Genomic DNA, 21,149 nt, shown 5'->3' with positions numbered 1-21,149 from the left:
ACTCATGCAACCGCATGCAGACAGAGAAGGAAACAAGTCATTTGCATACAGAGCAAATATTTTGTCATCACCTGCTGTTAATCCTAATGAGATTTTGCCAGTCTCATTAGAATGATTCCACGCTTCTTAATACCCACTGGGATTGCTTTATTATTTGATGGAGTCAACAGTTGGCATATGCCACAGTGTCTCTGTATTCAGGTCTCTTGAAACCTCTGAAGGCAGCTAAACAAAGGCAGTGAATAACCAGTTTTGTTTCCCTCTTTCTCCCAGGATGTCTTAACGCTGACACCAGTGACTCATAAGCACCACGGTTAAAGGGATCTCTTTATCAGCCCACTCCCACTGGCTTCTGAAGGCAGTAGGCATCTTTTCACTAGGGACTGGCTTGTCTCTGCATGGCTGAAAGCAAGGACCCTGACCCCTCCCTGCAGAGGACTCGTGGGGATTTCTGTTTTTCTACTTCTCCGGCTGGTTTTAAAAATCTTGTCTCAAAAGTCACTGGTGCTGTTTTTTTCTCTCCTGTTATTCTATCAAAAAACTACATAAACACCAGGGAAGGAGACCTATTAAGAAATTACAGAAGATTTGGGCATGGCCCAAATCCACATGATCCTTTTTGTGTGTAAGCTTTCCATACAAATTGGCGATCATGGATTAGCTCAGTTAATTACAAGTGTACTATTAGAATATAGCCAAGATTGTGTGTTCAGTCCCCATATCAGACCGCTCACTTAGGAGCTGGATTTGATGATTCTTGTGAATCCCTTCCAACTCAGAATATGAAACTAGTGTGCTAGGAATTGCAGTAAAAACAAACCAAAAAATAGAGATAAATGCTTATTCTCTATTCTCACAACTGTAATCTGAGGTGTTCCAATGGGATTAGTGGGATATAATTGGTTTGGGTGTTACTTATAACAACATGGAGTAAAACCCAAAAATCCTGAAGTGTGATATTGAAGTTGACAGTGTCACTTTAAACAAATTCACTTCAGATGATTTTTGCTTTGGGAGTCTCCCTTTACAAACAGACCTTGCCAGGAGCCAGAGTAAACACTATGTTAATCTTAGATCAGCCTTTAATTTTCCTACTTCCTTTCCCTTCCCCTTTCCTTTCTATTTCCTTCTAAGACAGCAATATTATAGACAATTTAAATCAGACATGTCTGTAGCTGAACAACAAAATCACCAACCGAGGACAATGAGAATAGCAATAAACTCAACATAGTAATTATTTTCCCGTCACACAAGCAATTACAAAAGCCAAGAAAGAACAACTGACTGCTCTTAACCTGATATTGATCATTTAATTTTCTCAAGCCGTGTAATATTAAGCAGGCTAATGCTCCTACAGGGAACACTGGCAACAATTAAGCATAGTTATGAAAAAGTCAGACTCATTGCAGGCTTGAGCAAGGGGGATATCTCACTGTTTGATCCAATGGTAATAATTACGAGCAGTGGAAATAGTGAAATGAAAGACAGATTAATACTTAGGCACAAGTTCACCATTTCAGTGAGGTTTGTATCTGGCCAGGTTTGTGTTAACGTGACACACTCCACTTACCTGGCATTCCAGCAAGGCCAACCTGTTGGTCAGTGTTTGCCACAGGCTAACTGGGGGTTGTAGCTGCTGTCTACAAGGTGAAGAGAGAACTTGGCAAAAGGTTAACTTGTGAGCATTGTGACGCACAAGTTCTTCATTCATGCTGTGTACTGAGGCACCATCATAGCTAACACAGGAAGAGCCAACCTGGAGCTTTTTGCTGTTGGGGTGGTTTTAAACTTGAATCATCTGTTGTTCATTCCACAGAGCATGAGCCTCTCTTTAGACCTGGAGATTTGTTTTCCAAAACGTGGGTTCTTGTTGGCTTGAGTATCCTACCCAGTGTCTAGCTGCTCCTCCTAGATACTATTAATAACCAGTACTTTCAAATCATATTTGCCAGTCCTATGTGAATACCTGAAATATGGGAGGATATCTCAAAAGAAAATGGATACCTGTATTTAGGCTACTGGGTTGCACCCCAGCATTTTGTTCCATGTGTAGCTTTTACATGCTGCTGACTGCACTGGCTGGATTTCAGCTGACTACACCGGGAGCTCAGACACCTGGCTCATCTGTAGACTCCAAGTGTGTGCTACCTCTTCTGAAACACTGGCCACTGGAGTTGTCCTGCAGTAGTGTGGTTGGCCTCCGGCTGCCTCTCCAGGTGGATATGTGCCTCTGGTAGATGCTGTGCCACGTCTGCCAGATCAGCCTGAACAGCTCAGCTGTCTCACAGCATCTCAGGTGGCTCATGGTACTTTGTGTGAGCAACTTAACTGACCTCATGGAGTGTGTATCAACTGTTTCCAAACAGGGAGACCTTCCAGTGCCACCCTCAAGATTTAAACCATGAGCAGTGGACAAGCCTGCTTATGAGAGCAAACTCAGACTTGTGTTTAATTTTGAGCACAAATAAAACCTACCATTGGAGGAGAAAGAATGGTGAACAGACAATTTCTTCTCCGTGCCTTCATGGTGGGTGCAGTATTAGTTCCTCAGAAGCATTCTTTCTGTGAGGATCCTGTCAGATACAGAGGAAACGCCGAATTGTAACCATATGTGGGGGCCCCACACAATGCAATCCCATTCCAACTCCATTAATTTTCGTTTCTGTTATTTCATGTTGCACTACTTAAATGTCTCCAGGCAAATTATCATCAAAGTTCTACACAAATTAGCAAAAGGTTGAATTTTTCCTTTCCTGATTTATGCCAAGGAAGAGAGTCCTGATTTAGACAGGTTAAGAAACTGCACCTCAAGCCTTCCACTACTTCTGCAGGCACTTTAAAGAGAGTTCAAAATGTTTGAATGGGTGTGCTTTGTTTCCATTTCCTGAGGGAAGCTTGAGTAATTGATGCTTGCAGTATTTCTGACCATCACCAATCCCTCTAGCCAATGAAGGGAAAGAGGGAGAGAAAGGATATGTCAGAGAAGTCAGATAATCAGACTTTCCCTCTAGTAAAGGATCATTAGTAAAAGATAAATGGATTCTAATGGTTGCATGGTGTTGTAGAAAACAAGCACAGAAAATTCTGGCCCATTAATTTTACTACTCCTTTCATTTTTGTTCAATTTTCCTTTTATTTTTCCTAGTTTCTGTATAGATCCCATCTTACAGAATTCTACTTTTTTCATGATAACCAAAAATCAAAGAAGCCAGAAGAATAAAAGTTGCCAGTGACATAAAACACGGGCAGACATAGAAAATCATGCCTTCTTTTAATTCCTGCAAATGCATAATCTGCTTGTGGTGAGAAAAAGAAAAAAAAGGGAGAGAAGGGGAAAAAAATGCAAAAATTGAAATTTTTTTCTTTAAATTGGAATTTGACTTCTTCTAAAAATGAGCCTCTCTAAAGTTGTGGTGAACACATATTAACGCCTGAATTTACTACATTTAATCATACCATTTGAGTTATAAGGAAAGAAAATTTTTTGTATTAAGCTCTCTAAGTTCACTTACCAATTTTTAGGAAAGGTGAAAAACCCCACATTTGTGAAAGTCATGGACTAAGCAAAATTTATGGGTCTGCTCAACTAGTTTTTGAAAGAAAACTGCTTTTGTTTATTCATCTCAAATGTCCTCCATATCATTTGTGGTATTGCAGTGAGGACATTTTGTTTCTTCTTCTTCTTCTTCTTCTTCTTCTTCTTCTTCTTCTTCTTCTTCTTCTTCTTCATAATAATAATAATAATAATAATAATAATAATAATAATAAAAGCTGCTAGCCAGAGTGTGTCCTCTAGAAGAAGGCACACCCAGGAACATATGGCACTGGCCACTTGTCAGCTGTGCAGGGAAACAGGCTGGGCCCTGCAGAGTTTATGAGCTTAAGCTCACTCCTGTGCAAACACAACCATACACCTCCTGAACCTTCCCTGACCTTAAAATCCTAATGCCGCCTTCACATGACACTGCACCTGAACCGATCAACTGCGCTGCGCTGAGCCAGCCCAGGTCTCTGCACCCACAGCACAGCTAATCTGCATCCAGATAAACTCACCATGGGCATTTGACAGATAGATAAAGCTCAGTCTGCCATCTTATTCACTTTAAGCTGAGAGTTTATGTGAGAGTTGGAGAACCAGGAGGACTTTTTTCCCACTTCTAGACTCTAAGGCAAGAGGATCAGCTGTATTCATCTAAAATCTTGAAAACCCAAGGGACCAGATCAATTCAACTGCATCATTTTCAAAAATGCATCCTTGTAAAATAGCTTTAAAATTCATTTAATTCCACTTTCTGTGGGAGTAGAATCCAACATGAATAATAACCAAGAAAAAAAAAAATGAGTGGATCACTCACCATTTCCTGCTCTAAAAAAAAATTATTAAAGTTATGTTTCCAAATAAACATATACCATTTAAATCAGGGGCCTCCTGATTGATGCTGTGTATCTTCTGCTATATCTTCTGCTTCTGGCTAACATTTAAAAAAAGAACAGAATGTAGTTTAAACCAACCAGACCCTATTTAGGAGATGCAACTTTGTACTTATCAAACAATAAGAATTTATTCTCCTTAAAGAAAACAAACAAGTATGAATTCAAAACAAGATTAAAATAGCTACTATAGACAAAGGTTCCTTGCTTGATGGTTTAAAACATGCTCACTTTTATATACCTTATCCTAATCTGTTCATTCTGAAAGCTACACACATAGGTTCAGTCAAAGGATTCCTTAATTACACTTCCTGCCTTATGCTGAGCCATGCATAGTCTTGTCAGTCTTGAACATCTCTATTACCCGTCCTTCTCAGGCTGCTTCTTGCAGAAGACTATCTCCATCCAATGTGACATTTCAGGAAAGAAGGCTCCATACAGGATCCTTATTGACCAGCAAGTCAATACTCTCTACCTCCCAGTTCAACCCCTTCTACACAACAGAAACAGAGAAGAGTCTCAAATAGAAATCTCCATTGCCATTCTCTCTTTCTGTTTTGTCCAGGAGAAAAAAAAAGCCAAAGCATGAGGTCATCCATGCTTTCCTCCAGAAGAGACATTTAACCTTCACCTAAAGCTTATAATTATTTAATTGTTGCTTTATACAAGCAAATTCTCTCAATATAACCCAGTATCTGATCTTGATCTACCTTGAACATGATAAGAGCCCTTAAGGAGGGCTGGTCCTATCTCTGTCTCAATCCTGCAAGATCCTGGACTTCTTCCAGTTCAGCATCTAACTGGCATGTGAAACAGTGCCTAGTGACAGTGATGAATGGTCTGCTCTTGGCTGTTGCCTGCATTCACACTGCTGGATATCCCTACAGTCTTTGATTGCATAAACCCTGAAATCCTTTTGTCCACATTAAGGATGTTTGGTCAGCATTATGCAATCTAAATAATAATCTCTACAGAGGAAACTGGCAAACTAGTGCCCAGTGTAAGTAGAGAGTATGCGGAGAAAGTCCACCTGCTGAATGAAGCTCACTGCTCTCCAAGGACTATGGCAATCACAGTTAGGGAATTATTTGAAGTCAACTAATGGTTAAAAACTAAATAAAATTAACAGATAATTTGTGCAGCTCCTGTACAGCTTGCTTGTTATATAATTGAAATTATAAAAGCAAGCAAAGAGCAATTACAATCAGCAAGTGAGAGAATTGTGGAAAAATCAGAGGTGGGCTGTGGATAATTCATTCTGACTTAAATAGTCGCGTGTCTAGGTGGGTTCCTTCAGCCAGAGATAAGCTGAACTGCAGTGCAGCCCTCAACAGGAAGAGAAACCACCAACTCTCCAAACCAAGTGAGCTTCAAGGATATGGACACCTGAGAGACCCCCAGATACAGTAGGCAGGAGGGGCCAGAGCCAGAGCGCTGTGAGGACCTCTCCTTCCCAGCAGTGGCCACACTGTCCTCAAAACCCATTTTCCTAGAGTTGTCCCCAAGCTGTTCTTCCCCCATTTCCATACCAGGTTGTCCCTTTTCTACCCCCTCCTACCATGTCATGGGGCAAGGAGAGCTCTTGAACCAGAGCTCTCCCTCAAAGTCTGTGCTGTGTTTGCAAACCCATCTGAGGCCTTTTGTAATGCGAGTCCACGCCCTGACAATTGCCTGAAGGCTGGGGATATATTTTTTAGGAAAGGGGAACAAAGAAGCAAACAGAAACGAACTCCTCCCCTTTCTGCACATAATACATTTTTACCTGCTTATCATCAATAGGTTTTGGAGCCTCGAAAAGCAGCATGAAAGGGATGGGTCCCTTCTGCATGTCAAACCTGCCTCTCTGCAGCACAAGCTGTGGGTCTGTCCTCACAGTCCCCCTGGCAGAGCGGGCTATGCCCGAATGAAGTCTGATGCAAGGACACCATCTTCCCTGAAAGGTTTGAAAAAAGCATCCTGACCGCAGCATGTCCCCTTGAAAACCAAGGTAGGGGCAGGGAGAAAAGGTGAAGTCAGAGCAGGAGAAGAAATCTGAGCTTGAACTGAAGTTGGTGGGGTTTTTTATACCCAGCACATCTCGTTATTTTGTCAGTACCTTGAGGCAGCCATTTTAATAAAAAACTAGTCAAAGTTTAGGGAAGACATGGAGAAAGAGGTACATGTGTGTGCATGCTTTTACCAGTGCTGTTGCTGACAGACCAAGGTTTGATAAAGTACATTTCTTGCTTGGAGGGGGATCTAACTGTACACCTTTTGCCACTGCAGAAAGAAAATGCAAAATATGTCTACAAAGCCACAATAAAAACATGCTAATGTGTCAAGGGGCCTTTTTTGGCACTTAACCTCTGAGAATCTGCCTGCAAACCCCTTCAGTAACTCCTGCATTGACGGTTCCCATGTGAGTTACCCCAGTTAACATTGGAAGGGGTTAATGAGGAAAAAATCCCAGCTGCAACCCCAGCTTAAACCTGCCTGTGTAAATTGGTCCTGGATGCCTGTGCAGGTGTGTCAGGTATTTTTTTGTGCTTCTGGGCTTGGACCAGCCAAACACCTCTATTCTAGAAGTCATGTGCCTGCCTTTCTCACCCACTCCTCCACCACACTAATTTCTTTCATGATTATTTCTCCAACCCATCTCTTCAGGGTGTCCTCAGCAGAGAGAGGGGAGGAAATATGTAACCCCTGGTTTCTGGGCCAGGTTTGTGGGAAGGCCTTTTTTTCCAGGAGAAAATCAGGAAGGCTGTGTGAGGGAAAAGAGCTTGCTGTGACTAGAAAGCAGGCAACAAAACAAGAAGGCAGAGGCTTTCTGGGCAAAGTTTCCCCAGGGAATTGCTGCAAGCCACAGTCCCACTATGAAGATGTTTTTCATTTACAATCATAAAATCATTCAGGTTGCCAAATCCACCACTAAACCATGTCCCCAAGTGCCACATCTACAGTTTCTCCAGGTACCATTGTGCGTGCTTCTGCTCTTGACAGAGTAAACAATAATCAAGCGGTATTTTACTTCATCCACAACGTATTTCTAGGGCTTTACTTGCCATGAACAGGTGGGAGAAGTGCAAGGAGTGTGCACCCATCTCAACACATACAGGTTCATCTAGCATCTCAGTCCTGGAGCTGCCTGCTGGCAGGAAATAGTCATCAGCACCAGAAACTTTAAATTCTCTTTCCCACAGTAAAAACAGAAACATTGCTCCAGTAAAAACAAAAACATTGCTCCACTGACACACTGTCTGTCCTCTTCTGCTTGGGCAGGCAACTTAAGGCTGCGGCTGGTAACTGCAGCCTGCATGGGACAAAGCGTCTTGGTGGGTGATGCAGCTGACAGGACTTGGATAGGGTCCTTCCCCTCAAAAGCTGAAAAAACAAGGCTGGTTTACTTTGGATATTTATTTCTGTTTTAGCATTTGATAAAACACATGGCATTACAGTTAGGAGAGCCTGCCTCTCCCCCTGAGACACTGCCCAAGGAGTAGACAATAACAAGTAGCATTGATTTATTGCTGCAGAGGAGGTAGAGAAAGAGGAATGTAATAAATGCTGAGGAGATGAGAAATACACCCATTCCCTCACCCCCTACACACGCACAGGCACTCTGGAGAGGGAGAGGAGGTTATCTGCCATGAACCAGCACATTGCTGAAATTCTAATGAAACAAGAGTCAAAAGCAGGTAGGAGGTGGTAGAAATGCTGAGTTTGATGCCCATTTATCACCTTCAAATGCTGAACCCAAGTTGGTGAGGAATGTCAAGAGAAGGGCACCCTAACATTTGCAAAAATATTTTGTAAGGAACATAGAGCTAGTTATTTCCTATGCATAATTGGAATAAATAATCTTTATTCCAAAACAAATCAAAACCCCTCTTTGAAGGAATACTAATAAGCTTCGCAGAACAGGCACACAAATGTTAGAAAAAAACTAATTTAAAATTACCTTTGATACCTTAATTCATCTCCCATACATACAAGAATTATGCAGACACAGTTTGGATTGTCTGATCGGGCAGTATTTTCCCACACAGCTCCTTCCTTCAGTACACAAATTAGACCCACTTTGTGGCTATGGCAGCATCTCTACTTCATGTTATTCCAAAAGCTAGAAGTGAATAAGGAACAGGACTGTGGGACACAGAAAGTACAAAATTACATCCTTGGATGTAATCCTTTGTTCCAGAGAGCTAGGAAATACTGTTCATCCAAGCTTCTCATAGATGGGTTCTAATTGTGTCCTTTTGCTTTCTAGGTGCCTGACTTCCAAACGCAGTGGTTTGGTGTGCAGAAATGCTGAGCTCCCAGTCTCAGCTGAGACAGGCAGAGAGATGCTTCAGTGATTCACACCATCATGTCATACAGTAAGTGCTCTGAGAAATCGAGTCCCGGTGGGTTCAAACTTGGCAGATGCAGTGCTGACTTAGATGCCCATTTGCCAAATGACACTATCATGATATCTCATCACAGAAAAGTTCTGCTAAAATGAACCACCTAATGGCTGGGGAGCTCTTGTTCTGCAGTGGCAAGCACTATAGAAAACCCCATGGAGAAAATATTTCAGTATTCAAAGAGCATGGTATAAATCAGGAATATACTGGAAAATAACAGATTGAAATAGGTGCTTGCCAGTTGAGACATGTTTTTCTGGTGCACCGTATGAGGCTGAAGGACTTTGAATACATGTAGAAACCCCAAGTACGTGTGTGCAATTAAAGACAAAATTAAAGGGAGTTAAGTACTGTTGCATGACACCCACATGACTTATCAGCAGGGTAAACACCATGATGTTGAGATTTGCCAAGGCAGCTAAAAGACCACACCTGTGGGGCGAGAGCCGGCTCTTACAATACATGGGAGATAAAACAAGCTGTCATCAGTGGTTTCACACAGAAACACTGATGGCAGTGCACTGCTGAAATTTAGGAACCAGCCCAGTCCAGGCTATGGACTAGTGTGTTCTCTTGGGTGCCAAACTTTAAATGGTTACCCTTGTCCTAACTCCCTTCTGCCTCACTCCCTAAGACTTGGTCCACTGCAAACTTTCCCCAGTCTCAACAATTCAGTCCAGTTTTGTAAAGTCTTGGGGTTTTTTGGCCCATCCTCCCAGTGCTAATCATGGTGTACTGCCTGTGTCAGTCCACCTCGCCCGGGCCCTCCATCCTTCTTCCCACAGTAACCATCAATTTGAGTTGTGCCCAGAGAGCCCAATTCCTTGTCTGCTCTGTTTTCCTTTCTCTCATACAATTATCTTTACATTCACAGAGCACTGGAGAGTTTCAAAGGGTAAGTCATATCATTTTTTTACAAACCAGTCTTTTCCTTCAATCTAAGTCTTGGCCATGAGGAACAGCTACATGAAGTTTTCCTCTCCACCCTATCTGAAGTAATTCAGCCTCAGGCAAACACCTGGACTGGACAACTTTATTCCCAATGGTCAAATTTTGGCAATAATGTAAATCACTGGTAAATGAGAAATCTTAATAAAATGCAAAACTGTCAGAGCCACCTGCAAAAACCTTGAACTCTGGACAGAGTTGAGCTGCCTTAGTGTCCCCAGCCTCAGATGTATATCCCGGCCATGTGTTGTATATTTTCAGCTCAGAGCTGGGTATGCACCAGCCACCCATTTAGCTCTTTCACCCTTGTTTCCATCAAAAGGAAAGCTGCAGTGTGACTTGGACGACTGTGGGACCGGGACCTCCTCAGCTCTGTTCCCTGAGTTGGGTAGATATGAACCCCAAGAGATCCTCCTGAACCCTAGAGACCTACTGACATGTCCCAGTGAAGACAGTGGTGGAGCCATGGACTTTTCATCCCCACAGGTAGGCAGGAGATGGTCCCTCAACCCCTAGGGACCTGCTGCCCTGCTAAGTCCCCAGGGGTATGTGGTGGTGACCAACATGCTCAGCAGGGTCTTGCTGTAGGCTCTGAAACCAGTGCCCATCCATTTCTGACAATGTGAACACCCAGCAATGTCATGCCTTCAGCACACCATGTTACATGCTACTGTTAAACACTAACTGGAAATAAGTGAAGCTCTTTCTCCTTGCTGTGGACCTACCCTCTGGCCTTGAGCAAAATGCTAAATTTTTCTGGGAACCAATTTCCTCAGTTAATAAACTCTGCAGTCAGACGCAATGAAGATCGATTTATTAATGTTTGTGTAGCATGGGAATGTCCTTGAGGGGAACGCTCAGGGGAGCAGCATTGTTACCCTTATCTCCTCCAAGTTAGTATCTAACACATCTGCTCAGGGTGACTCAGTCCCATGTCTAGCCTTTTGCTTACAAGAACGTGTAGCAGAGTTTCTATAGTACAATGAAGCATTGGAAACAAACCGAGACAGGGATTTATAGCTGCATTTTCTTGCAATGTGTTATAATAGCCAGCATTATTTAATCACAGAAACATGATCTGGCCACAGCTAACTAGCTTTGCTCAGGTGTGCTTGTAAATTTAATTTGAGTTCTTCTACCTTGTGCAGAAGTTGAATGCAGGCTAATGTGTGCGCTGGAAAAATAACAAATCGTATTATGGTATAGAACAGGAAATCTTTCAGTTTCACAATAAAATAATACAATTCAATGCATGCAGTATTTATATAGAACCATTCAGAAATATATTTTAAAGCTTTATGCAAACAACTTGCACGCTACACCACAGCCAACACGTCAAATCCTATTAAAGAGAAGAAAGCCCTTGTAAAAATAGGTCTTCAATACACATTTAAACAAGGCATTTACTGGAAGAGGAGCCCACTAACAATTGGGCCTCTATAGGTATTATTAATACAGGTCCTGATAGAAAACTGAATCCGTGGCATAAAATATTTATCCATGATGCTCTCCACAGAAACGCTGGTATAGTGAGTTTTATTTTAAAAATAGTGTCCCGAAAGCCAGAATGGATGGGTTTGGATGTTTTTTTCCAATTGCATTATCCCAGCAAATGAAAAATGAAAAAAAGAGGGAAAAGAAGGCGTAACAGAGGCAAAATATGTGACAAAGTCAAATCCTCTGCCTCACTCTACTGCCTGTGTTTTCTCCACGGTATCCAGAGCCTACAGTGCTTGCTGCTTACTCCATTATGTTCCCTCACCCACCTACTGACACATTTCCATTGATCACCCACATAGGTTTAAGCATTTCTACTCCCTGTGCACTGAAAGCTTTTGCAAGGCAGCTGAGGTACCAACCACTGTAATAGGTCATGGTAGGAGGCAGCAGGTTTTGGGCCATGCATATCCCTCTGCATCCACTCTGGGGTCTGAAATACCTCTCACACCCTCCTAGTGGGGCAGAGGTCCCTGCTCATGGGGACAGAGGGGTGACTGCTGTTGTGGGGCTTTGGCTGAGAGAGGCACAGGCTGCTTGGCTGCTGCATGATGTAGGTTCTACACTTCTACCTCGGCAATGCACCTGTATTGGGAAAAATGGGGGGAAGGCCAGAGAGAAACCACTATACTGGGAATGTACTGTTTGGAAGTACTAACAGCTGTGAGGAGAAGAGATGACAAAAAACTGCTACTGAAATCTCATCCTAACTTGGTTGTAGGCAGCCTTGCTGCTGCCTTCAGAAATATTTTTACAGTCCAAAATGACTAGAGTGTATCTGTGTTGGATTTATCATAAAAACACAACAGCATGTGCCAAAATAGTATGTCTAGCCCTGGAAACAGAAACGACCTTTCATCAGCTAAGAAGCTGGAGAATAGTATGCAAATATTAAGTATTACTGACTTATTTGTAGATACACCTTATGAATAAAACTGGATGCTGGTTTGTTTAGGTTCCTGGTAAACCTTACCTCTAAATTGTAATGTCAAATTAATACAGTAAAGGAATTTATAACTTGTGCTTCTCAGAGGTTGTTTAACAGCTTGATAGCTTGCCAGCAATGCTTTGCCATTCACTCCTTCCCACTGGCATTATCTCAAAACTAATACCAACAGCTAGTTGTTAACTGAAATGTGCAATACTGGGAGACACAGCCAACACACCAGTTCCCACTTCATGTGCATTTATAATTGCACAAGAAGTGGTGCTTATTGTACAGGCAGCTCTGGTGCTCTCCGAGATGACTCACCTACTCTCCCTCTGCTACGCCATGCTAACTTTTACATATATCCTCTATCTACACGGATATCCAGACTCATTCTCTCTAACTCTGAGCTTTTTGGCTGGGATTCTTGAACTACAGGCTGTCTTTGCTTTCAGCTCATCCTATAGTCAGAGCAGGGAAGCATGCACCTCAAGAAGGCGGTTTTCCTCCTTAGTGGGCTGAGTCATTGCCGGAACGCTGCACCCCCTCCCCGTTGCTCCATTGACCGGAGAAGGAGCCCCAGGCAGGGTTGGCAAGCCTGCTGTGTTCCTGCCCCAACCAGCCCTCCCTGCTGCTGCTGGTGGGCTGAGAGGAGACCTTGGAAGCTGTGAAAGCCTTACTGATGCTTGTTGGTGGTGACTCGACTCCTGGCTTGGGCAATTCAGTTAAATAAATAAATTTACACAGCCAAGCCCAAGATGACTTATGTGGCAGCCCCGCTCTGAGTTGAAGCGGTGCCCCACCAAGCCCCGGAAGCTGCAGTCAGGCTTTCCCAGCCTGCAGTGGCTGAACCACCCTCACAGTGCAAGTCAGACAGCCCCTGACCCCATGCAGGGCTGTCCCCAGGCTGTTTCCAGAGATATCCGTCATTTCACCTCTCCTTCCATCACAGTGCTTTGCCTTTGCTTGTTTCCAGGGTTCATTCCCGAGTGCTTACTACCTCCCTGCTGCCTGTTTCCTCAGCTGCTGCCTCACACATGCTTCCTCCACTGTTCTCTGGGTACACCCTCTCCCTCGAGCATTTCTCTCCCGCATTGCTGCTGCTCTTTCCCACCAAGCACGATTTCACCCCAGAGTTTCAGACAACACTCCAGACATTCAGCAGACTAATTCTTCGAGGTCATGTCCTGCAGAAAGCATCCACTGCCTCCAGGGACCTCAAGTCCCTTTCTCAGCCATGGGGAAGATGAGAATTAATCATAGAGCTGCAGCACTGGCTTTTGGCTCCAGCCACAAACCAGTCTATGGTAGGGGAAAGAGACTGGAGCAGCCCAAGGGTGTTACAGATATTTTCATGGAGTAATGGCTCCCCAGTATCTTGATACATGGAGTTAACTTCTCTAAACCTGTTAAAAGTCTGATCTGCACTGTCCCCCCATCCTGTGTCTTTTGGGTGTGAGGTAGAAATCATTTTCCTTAACTTTAAATGTCTCTAAAATGAAATAACTTGCAGGCTGGAAGTCTCTTCTTGTTGCTGTAAAGTTACAGACAGGGACTCAGGGGTTTCTTGTGTATGTGTTCATGCTTCTTGGCAGGAAGCATATGATCCTAAAATGCCAGCCAACTTGTGGAGTATCGTAGCAAGTGTGCTGGTCCACAGGACGTAGGATACTGCAGGCATGTCACAACCCAGTCCTGTGGACCTGGGATGCAACAGGTCCTTTCACACAGCAACAACAAACCAAACTATGTTTCCACCCCAATCTTTGCTCCTCGTGTCTGCTATCAAGCCTAGAACAACTCAGATACTCTATAGGCAATCTCCTTTCCACATTAGGGCTAAGTTTATAGTCTCAGCATTATTTCCCCCTTCTGGTCTGGGCAAAAAATGAAGAGCAGGATTTCTGCTTCTAGTCTGAAGAGACTAGAGTCAGACTTTTCATCCTTGCTGAAGAGTTGACTACTGTAACTGTACACTGCAAGAGGGTTATTGAAGTTACAGAGAAGGAACTCTAGGGTCAACATTTGAGAAGCATTGCTCTTAGAACTACAAAGAGCGCTGCATGGCCTATTAATAGATTTGGTCATGGTTCAGTGCAGCTGTACGCCCACTGAGTAGGACAGTATGTCCTAATGGTGTTTAGTGGGCTGATTACAACACCATCTCTTATTTTTTCCCCCTTATGTTACAACTTTCTTTCCCCCCCTCCCTCAAGCTGCTGATTGATCCAAAGCTGTGGGTAGAGGAAAGAAATGTATTTCTATTACAGCATAACTAGTCTATCTTGCCAAGTTAAAGGCATGCAATCGAGTAGGGTTGCAAATGGAGGGCAAGTGTATTTCACAGCTGCTTCATCTCTGTTGTTTTGCTCCGATGAGGAGCAAAGCAATGTCTGTGGGTGGGTTGGGGAGTGGGAAGGAGCAGGTCAAAGCACTGTTTGTGTGATATACCAATGACAGCCCGGTGACTCTGTCACCTGCCTGCCAGCCTCAGGCTGTCAGAAGCACCACAGCCTGAAAATAAAACCCCAAAACATAACAATTTCTGCTCTAGCAGGGCATGTGTGTATGCATTACAACACCTCAGCAGAAAAAGAGTTCCTCTCTGAACACAGATTAAATCAGACCATTGTGGTTACTAGTCCAAAATACAGCACAATGTGGAAGATCCTGATTTGTCAGAAATATATGGGTTGTCCTGCCTTGCCTCCAAACCAGCTTTCCAGGCTGGGAAGGTCTCTCTACAACTTCAAAGGCCAGCTTTGCCCAGCCTATGCAGAGTGTGTTGAAAACCCTGGTGTCACAGTGTCACCATGGCAGGGATGTGGAGCTCAGGCTGAGGCGGCTTGGCTGTTGGGGACAAAAACGGGGTAAATCCAGTCTTGTGAGCAGTCTCAGGCACACAATTCACTGACAAGGCAGGCCAATGGTTTTTGCTTTTTTGGGTCCACTCCCTGTACGGTCAGAGCCAAGTAATCAGAATCACAGAATCACAGAATCACAGAATCACAGAATAGTCTGAGTTGGAAGGGACCCAAAAGGATCATTGAGTCCAACTCTTAAGGGAATGGTCCATACACGGATCTAATATCCTGAACTGGGAATATCTCCCAGTTCAAAGGAGCACCCATGGTCACACAGAGTGATGCTCTGTGAGCTGTGTCTGGCTCATGTTTGGCGGTGCAGGCTCTGTAACTTTCCTTGGTGGGTCAGAGCCCTTTTGCAAGGACCTGTGACTCAGCTATGACCCTTACTGTCAAAATCCTTGTATTGGATATTATCCTTAAGAAAACAGAGGTTTGCTTTGGCCCCAAAATTCATATATTTGAAACCACACACCTGGAGTCTTCTGACAGCTGCACTCATGGTGCAAAAAGCTGCAGAGCTGCAAGATCCAACAGCTACCTTCTTAACCACTTCTTACATGTGTTGAGAACCATCACAGCATCAGGTTAAGGTGATGTTTTAAAGAACAGCTCCAAGTTCTTTTGCCTCTTCAGAGATGAAGGAGTAGTTAGAGCGAGAGAGTCACGGAAGCCACAGCAGCAGCAGAAATGGGTGGTGCTGCTGAGGCCCTGCAGTGGCAGAAGCACCAAGTCTCACAGCAAGTATCTGGCTCTGGCACACCACCATTAAGAAAGCAAGAAGGCACAGAGTAGAGCTCTGTGGCAAGTTCCTGGCAGGGAAACCAGGATATGGCAACACCATGAGTTAGCCCTGCTGTCATAACTCCACAGATGCATGCTCCTGCCCTAAGATAAACTTAAGTTTGTCAGTGCACATAGCATAAGCTGACTCAAATTTTCCACGGAGTAAGATTTCGGAGACCCGGCAGTCATGCTGGGAGCTGTTGCTGTTCTAGAAGGTCACACCCAAGTTTGCCACAAGGTCACTTCTTCATATTGCCAAGCTTACATAGGGGAGAGTGGCCAACCCAAACCGACTGAAGAATGCAAACAGAGTGTCTCAGCCTGGGCGTCCTCGTAGTCACCTCAGCACAACCCCATGGGTGAAGAGTGGATGAGAAATGAAAAGAGAAAGGCAGAGAAAGAGAAAGTTCTGTGAAGTAGACAGGGGAAGAGATTTGGGCTTTTTCAGTTGTTGCATGGGGCTTTCTTTTTAAGATAATTATTTTTAAAATACAGCTCTGCAGCGTGAGATAAATGTCCTGTTGTTCCTGTGGGATATTTAAAAGTGACTCATTAAATATTTCAATAGCAATGCATTGTTCCAGAGACGGAAGGCTTGACAGTGAAAGAGAGACTTCGCTTAAAATTAGGAGCGGGCGGCAGTGTGTCTGAAAATTCTACTCTACAGCCCAGTAGGCATCTTGAAATTTAGCTGTATATCTGTTTTTAAAAGTTTGGCTTTATTTATTGGTGTAAGTTGGCATCGACTTCTTGATTTACACTGAAGTAGACCGGTTGATACTGAAAGAAGGAATGAATTTCATTATGTGTGTCAAAAAGAAAAAAAAGAAAAAAGAAAAAGACTGAGGTTTTGGTGTGGAAAATGTCTTCTCACTGATGTTAAGAAATACTGTAACACTGCCCCTCCCTGTAATTCCTGTACCAAGACCACACTTTGTTTTTCAGGTATAGCATGATCTCTGGAAAGACGAAGTTCAGAGACTTCAAGAAGTGACGAATTTGTCATACCCCCTCAGGACTTATTTCAGTGTTTAATTAATTGCTGTTAAGATGTGCACCTTATTGCTAGCTGAAACGTAGCTATCTTCAGCCTCCAGCCTTGGGATCTTGCTATGTGTTGCCTCGTAGATTAAAGACTCTCTGCAAAAAATATCTATGCAAAATATTCACTTGTTACAGAATAAAAATTGGGTGAGGCATATCAAATTGCAGGTTTATAGGTCACAGGAAGGCTTTTGGATAATTTTGTGCTGATTGCTTGTAACAAATGCTGACACCACATTTAGAAAAAATGATAGTTCTTCTCGGTAATTAGGGAAGCCTGAAGGGTCTGAATATGAGTACGGTTTCAGATGGACTGTAAGCCTTAAATTTGGAGGATAGTTTCCAGCACTGTATTTTTCTTGAGTGGTCCTTCTGGGTTTCTTATCTTCTTTGCCAGGTGAGTCACTTCCAGTGAAAAGTACAGTTGTTACACAGAGCTCAAGAAGAATAAACAAAAGGCATGGGCTTGTTCTCCTCTCCCTAAAGTGAGCTAAAATCACAGCCTTCGCCTGGTCAGGGTTCGGACACATTTGGAACATATTCACTCCTCACACTCTGCATTCTTCTTGCAAATAATACATAATTACAGAGACGTAGCCCCAAGCAGAAAAGGCTGTTTACACAAGCATACACAGCATACAGAAAATAATACTTTTTACATGCCTGCTTTAGAGATATTTAACAAGTTAATTTCTTTTTATTTCACTTGAGGTCTGTCCTAGCATGCTAGTAGCTGGGCTCTAAATTGCTGCCTTACAGGGATTTCCAAGAGCATTGTGCTTTTTATTATTGTTGTTTTCTGAATCTGCTCCAGTTTACAGATGTCTCTTTTGTTCTCCGGCACCCCTTTGTCAAACCACCATGTAAGGAAAACCAGTAACGAGGTAGTTGCTGTGCAGCACAACTGCTTACAATTGTTGATGCAGAGAAAGGGAAAGCCAAAGAATAGGATGTGACACTGAGTACTGTGACGCCTCCAACAGCCAGAAAACATCATAAAATCATAGAATGGTTTGGGTTGGAAGACCATCTGGCTCCAACCCCCCTGCCATGGGCAGGGACACCTTCCACTAGACCATGTTGCTCAGGGCTCCGTCCAGCCTGGCCTGGAAGACTTCTTGGGATGGGGCATCCACATCTTCTCTGGCCAACCTGTGCTGGTGCCTCATTACCCTCACAGTAAAGAATTTCTTCCTAATATCTAATCTAAACCTGCTGTCTCTTCAGTTTAAGACCATTCCCCCTCATCCTATCAGTACAAACCATGGTAAAAAGTCCCTCTCCTGCAGCCTCCTTTAGGTGCTGGGAGGCCCTAAAAGGTGTCCCTGAAGCCTTCTGTTCCTCAGGCTGAACAACCCTGATTGTCTCAGCTTGTCTTCATAGGAGAGGTTCTCCAGCCCACTGATCATACGCAGGGTCCTCTTCTGGACTCACACCACCAGATCCACATCCAGTTAGGCCCCCCAGAGCTGGATGTGGGACTCCAGGTGCCATTTCACAAGAACAGAGCAGAGGGGCAGAATCACATCCCTCACACTGCTTTGGATGCAGCCCAGGACATGGTTGGCCTTCTGGGCTGCAAGTGCACATTGCCAGGTCATGCCCAGATTTTCAGCAACCAACACCCCCAAGAATTTCTTCTTGAAGTTGCTCTCAAAGAATAGGTACCTCATAGTCTACCTGTCTCCTTCAAATGGGGCACACAATGAGCTCTGCACCCCATGTGGTGGAAGCTGGGTTCTGGTCCCCCACCACCTCAGGAGTATCTCCCCAGTCTTCAGAGCAATCCTGAGCAGCACAGTCTGAATCTGGGACTGATGTCTTTCTGACATGCTAACTGACCTCCGTGGGAGAAGGCAAGGCTCAGAGAGCTGCCAAGAGACATAGCGGGCAAGCCAGGAAGTGACGATGTCATAGCAGGGGAGTCCCCTCCCTGGGAAAAGAGAAGTGCCAGGGACGACTCATATATGTTGCATCATTAGGTAAAACAAATAAATAGTGTTTAAAGCAAGGAGGGGATTTGGTTGGACTCAGCATTGGCATGCTGCCTCAGGTTTTGTGGGTACACTGCAGGGCATTTTTGAACCTGAGGCTCTTCTTACCCTTAAAATGGGGACCAGGTACTCTTCTCGCAAGTAGCAAAACAAGGCTCTAGTGGGAATACTTCCACTAAGTGCATGCAGCCCAGGAAGTGCCTACAAGACATTCCCAGTGGCAGGAAATTGAGCAAAAGAGGGAGGAGACCTGCATGGATGAACAAGGAACTGCTGTCAAAACCCAGACAAAAGCAGGAGATACGTGAGGTGGAAGCAGGGACCACCCACCTGGGATGAATATTGGGATGTTGTTAGAGTATGCAAGTAGGAAGCCTAAGGCTCATTTGGAATTGAATCTTGCAAAGCATGTCCAGGATAAGGAGGTCTTCAAATACATCAATAACAAGAGGAATTCTAAGGAAAATTGTGTGTCGTCTGCTGAAAGGAACAGGGACCCTTGAAATATAGGTTGCAGAGAAGGCTGAGATACTGCACGTCTTCTTTGCTTCAGTCTTCACTGCCAAGGCCAGCCCTTAGGAATCTCTGATCCAGTGGACCAGAGAGAAAGTCTTGTCCCTTCCATCCTTACCTGTTCCGTGATTCCGCTGGACTTCTGGTATTCACTCTGGCAGGATGAGCTATTCTGCCCAGAAAGGACATTCCAGGTGACCACTGTAAGATGTGCTCCATAGCTGGCAAATGGCCAGGTGACATTTCTGGTAGTCATGTCCTCAGATACCTTATAGGTGATGTACTCTTGAAAAGAAAGTCTAATTAAATGTTAAAAACACCTGTTGGGTCTTTTGGCCTAGCAAAATTATGTTTGGCTGCATACTGATCTTCTACTGGAAGACACGAGAGCAAGGAAAAGAGAAGGCAGACCTGTGAGGGTCAGTGTGAGAAGCTGATGCATGGAGTAATGCACAATGACTATCTTTGAAAAAATGCTGTACTTTACATAGAATGTATTTGTCAAGATGCTCTCAATACTATGGACACCATTTGTACGATTTAAGGTCCATATCACACACAACAAGACTCTGAAGACAACACTGCAGTTGTCTTTTCTCAGTATTTTATTCTCTCAGAATTCATGTGTTAGTATACGTCAGATTTCCAGGACTGTGTTCCTGAAGACAGAGGAAAGAGGACAGGGTAACATACAATTTAAACTGAGTGCTATTGTTAAAGAGATTTGTGAAACCTGCACTGGGTTATGAAGGAATGTTCACCTTCCTCTGATGGGGTCACTGCTTACTTGGAGTTGTTCAGGTTCGTCCTCACCTGCCTTTAAATCCGGTTCATGAGCTCTGAACCTCCTGAGTTTGTGAAGTTAAGGTTGGTTTCCAAGCCAGCAGAGACTGCACAGGAGTTGCAGCATCTTGTGGCACAGGTTAAATATGTATTCATCAGGGGCTTTAGGATCACCCACTGCTAATGGTTAAAAATAACCTCCATGGTCATGTGAGGTGACAGAAACCCAATGATCTTCCTCTCTTCTACCCATACAACGTACTCATGCCTTTATTTGAAACTGAAATACAGCAGGTACATGAGAAGGAGAATTCACCTTTTCTGAACATCACCACGAGCATGAACACCTGCCAGCCACTTATATTAAAAAATCTCGGCCAGGATGGGAAACTATCCTATGTAAGATGGTATCCTCAGGCATGCCATTTTTAATGAAGACACCAAGATTGGTATTCCATGCCTATGCAAAAAAAAAAAAAAAACCAGAAAATATGTTATTATCTGAGGTCTTTGCAGCCAGCCAGATTTGGGAAGAAGAATGTGTCAGCACAGCAGACACTGCAGTAATGCCATGCCTGTTCTGTTGCATGGTCCATAATGTGCACACCTAACCAGGTAGTTTTAGCATTTGGGCGGTGGACATGAAAGGGAGGTGGTGTTAACCCTTTCAGTCTCTCCCATATACACAGAAGTCTATTAGCTCTGCCTCTGTTTAAGAAAAGAAGGATCAATAAATGCAGAAACAGATTAATTGCCATTGAAGAAAAACATGGAGAAACACCAGCAAGGGCCATGTAAAACATCTGAAGAATTACTCCCTCGGGAGAAGAAAACTTGTGATGACGCACTACTGAAGACTCCAGTCCAGGCCGTTTTTTAAGGCTTTTGAATTCCTTGCTCCCTTCCTGACCTTTTATGAACAGATTAGAGCCTTTTTTGCAAGCACCATGGGAGGATGCATGTGTCCTCCTTGGATTTC

General features: G+C 43.8%; 1 long non-coding RNA gene across 2 annotated transcripts in view; it reads left to right on the top strand.

Moving 5' to 3' along the window:
• Positions 1-21,149, top strand: part of LOC125322023 — a 62,116-nt gene that overhangs the window by 9,410 nt on the left and 31,557 nt on the right. Inside the window, exons 2-4 of one of the 2 annotated variants that reach the window (XR_007201811.1) lie at positions 8,678-8,786; positions 9,688-9,708; positions 10,084-10,247. This is a non-coding gene — a long non-coding RNA (uncharacterized LOC125322023). The remainder of the gene's footprint in view (positions 1-8,677; positions 8,787-9,687; positions 9,709-10,083; positions 10,248-21,149) is intronic. The other variant, XR_007201812.1, reaches the window with a different exon arrangement.

The sequence above is a fragment of the Corvus hawaiiensis genome, chromosome 2, assembly GCF_020740725.1.
Source record: "Corvus hawaiiensis isolate bCorHaw1 chromosome 2, bCorHaw1.pri.cur, whole genome shotgun sequence".
Classification (NCBI taxonomy): domain Eukaryota; kingdom Metazoa; phylum Chordata; class Aves; order Passeriformes; family Corvidae; genus Corvus; species Corvus hawaiiensis.
Note: the sequence above shows the minus strand (reverse complement) of the source record. Positions and strands in the feature narration are given on the sequence as shown.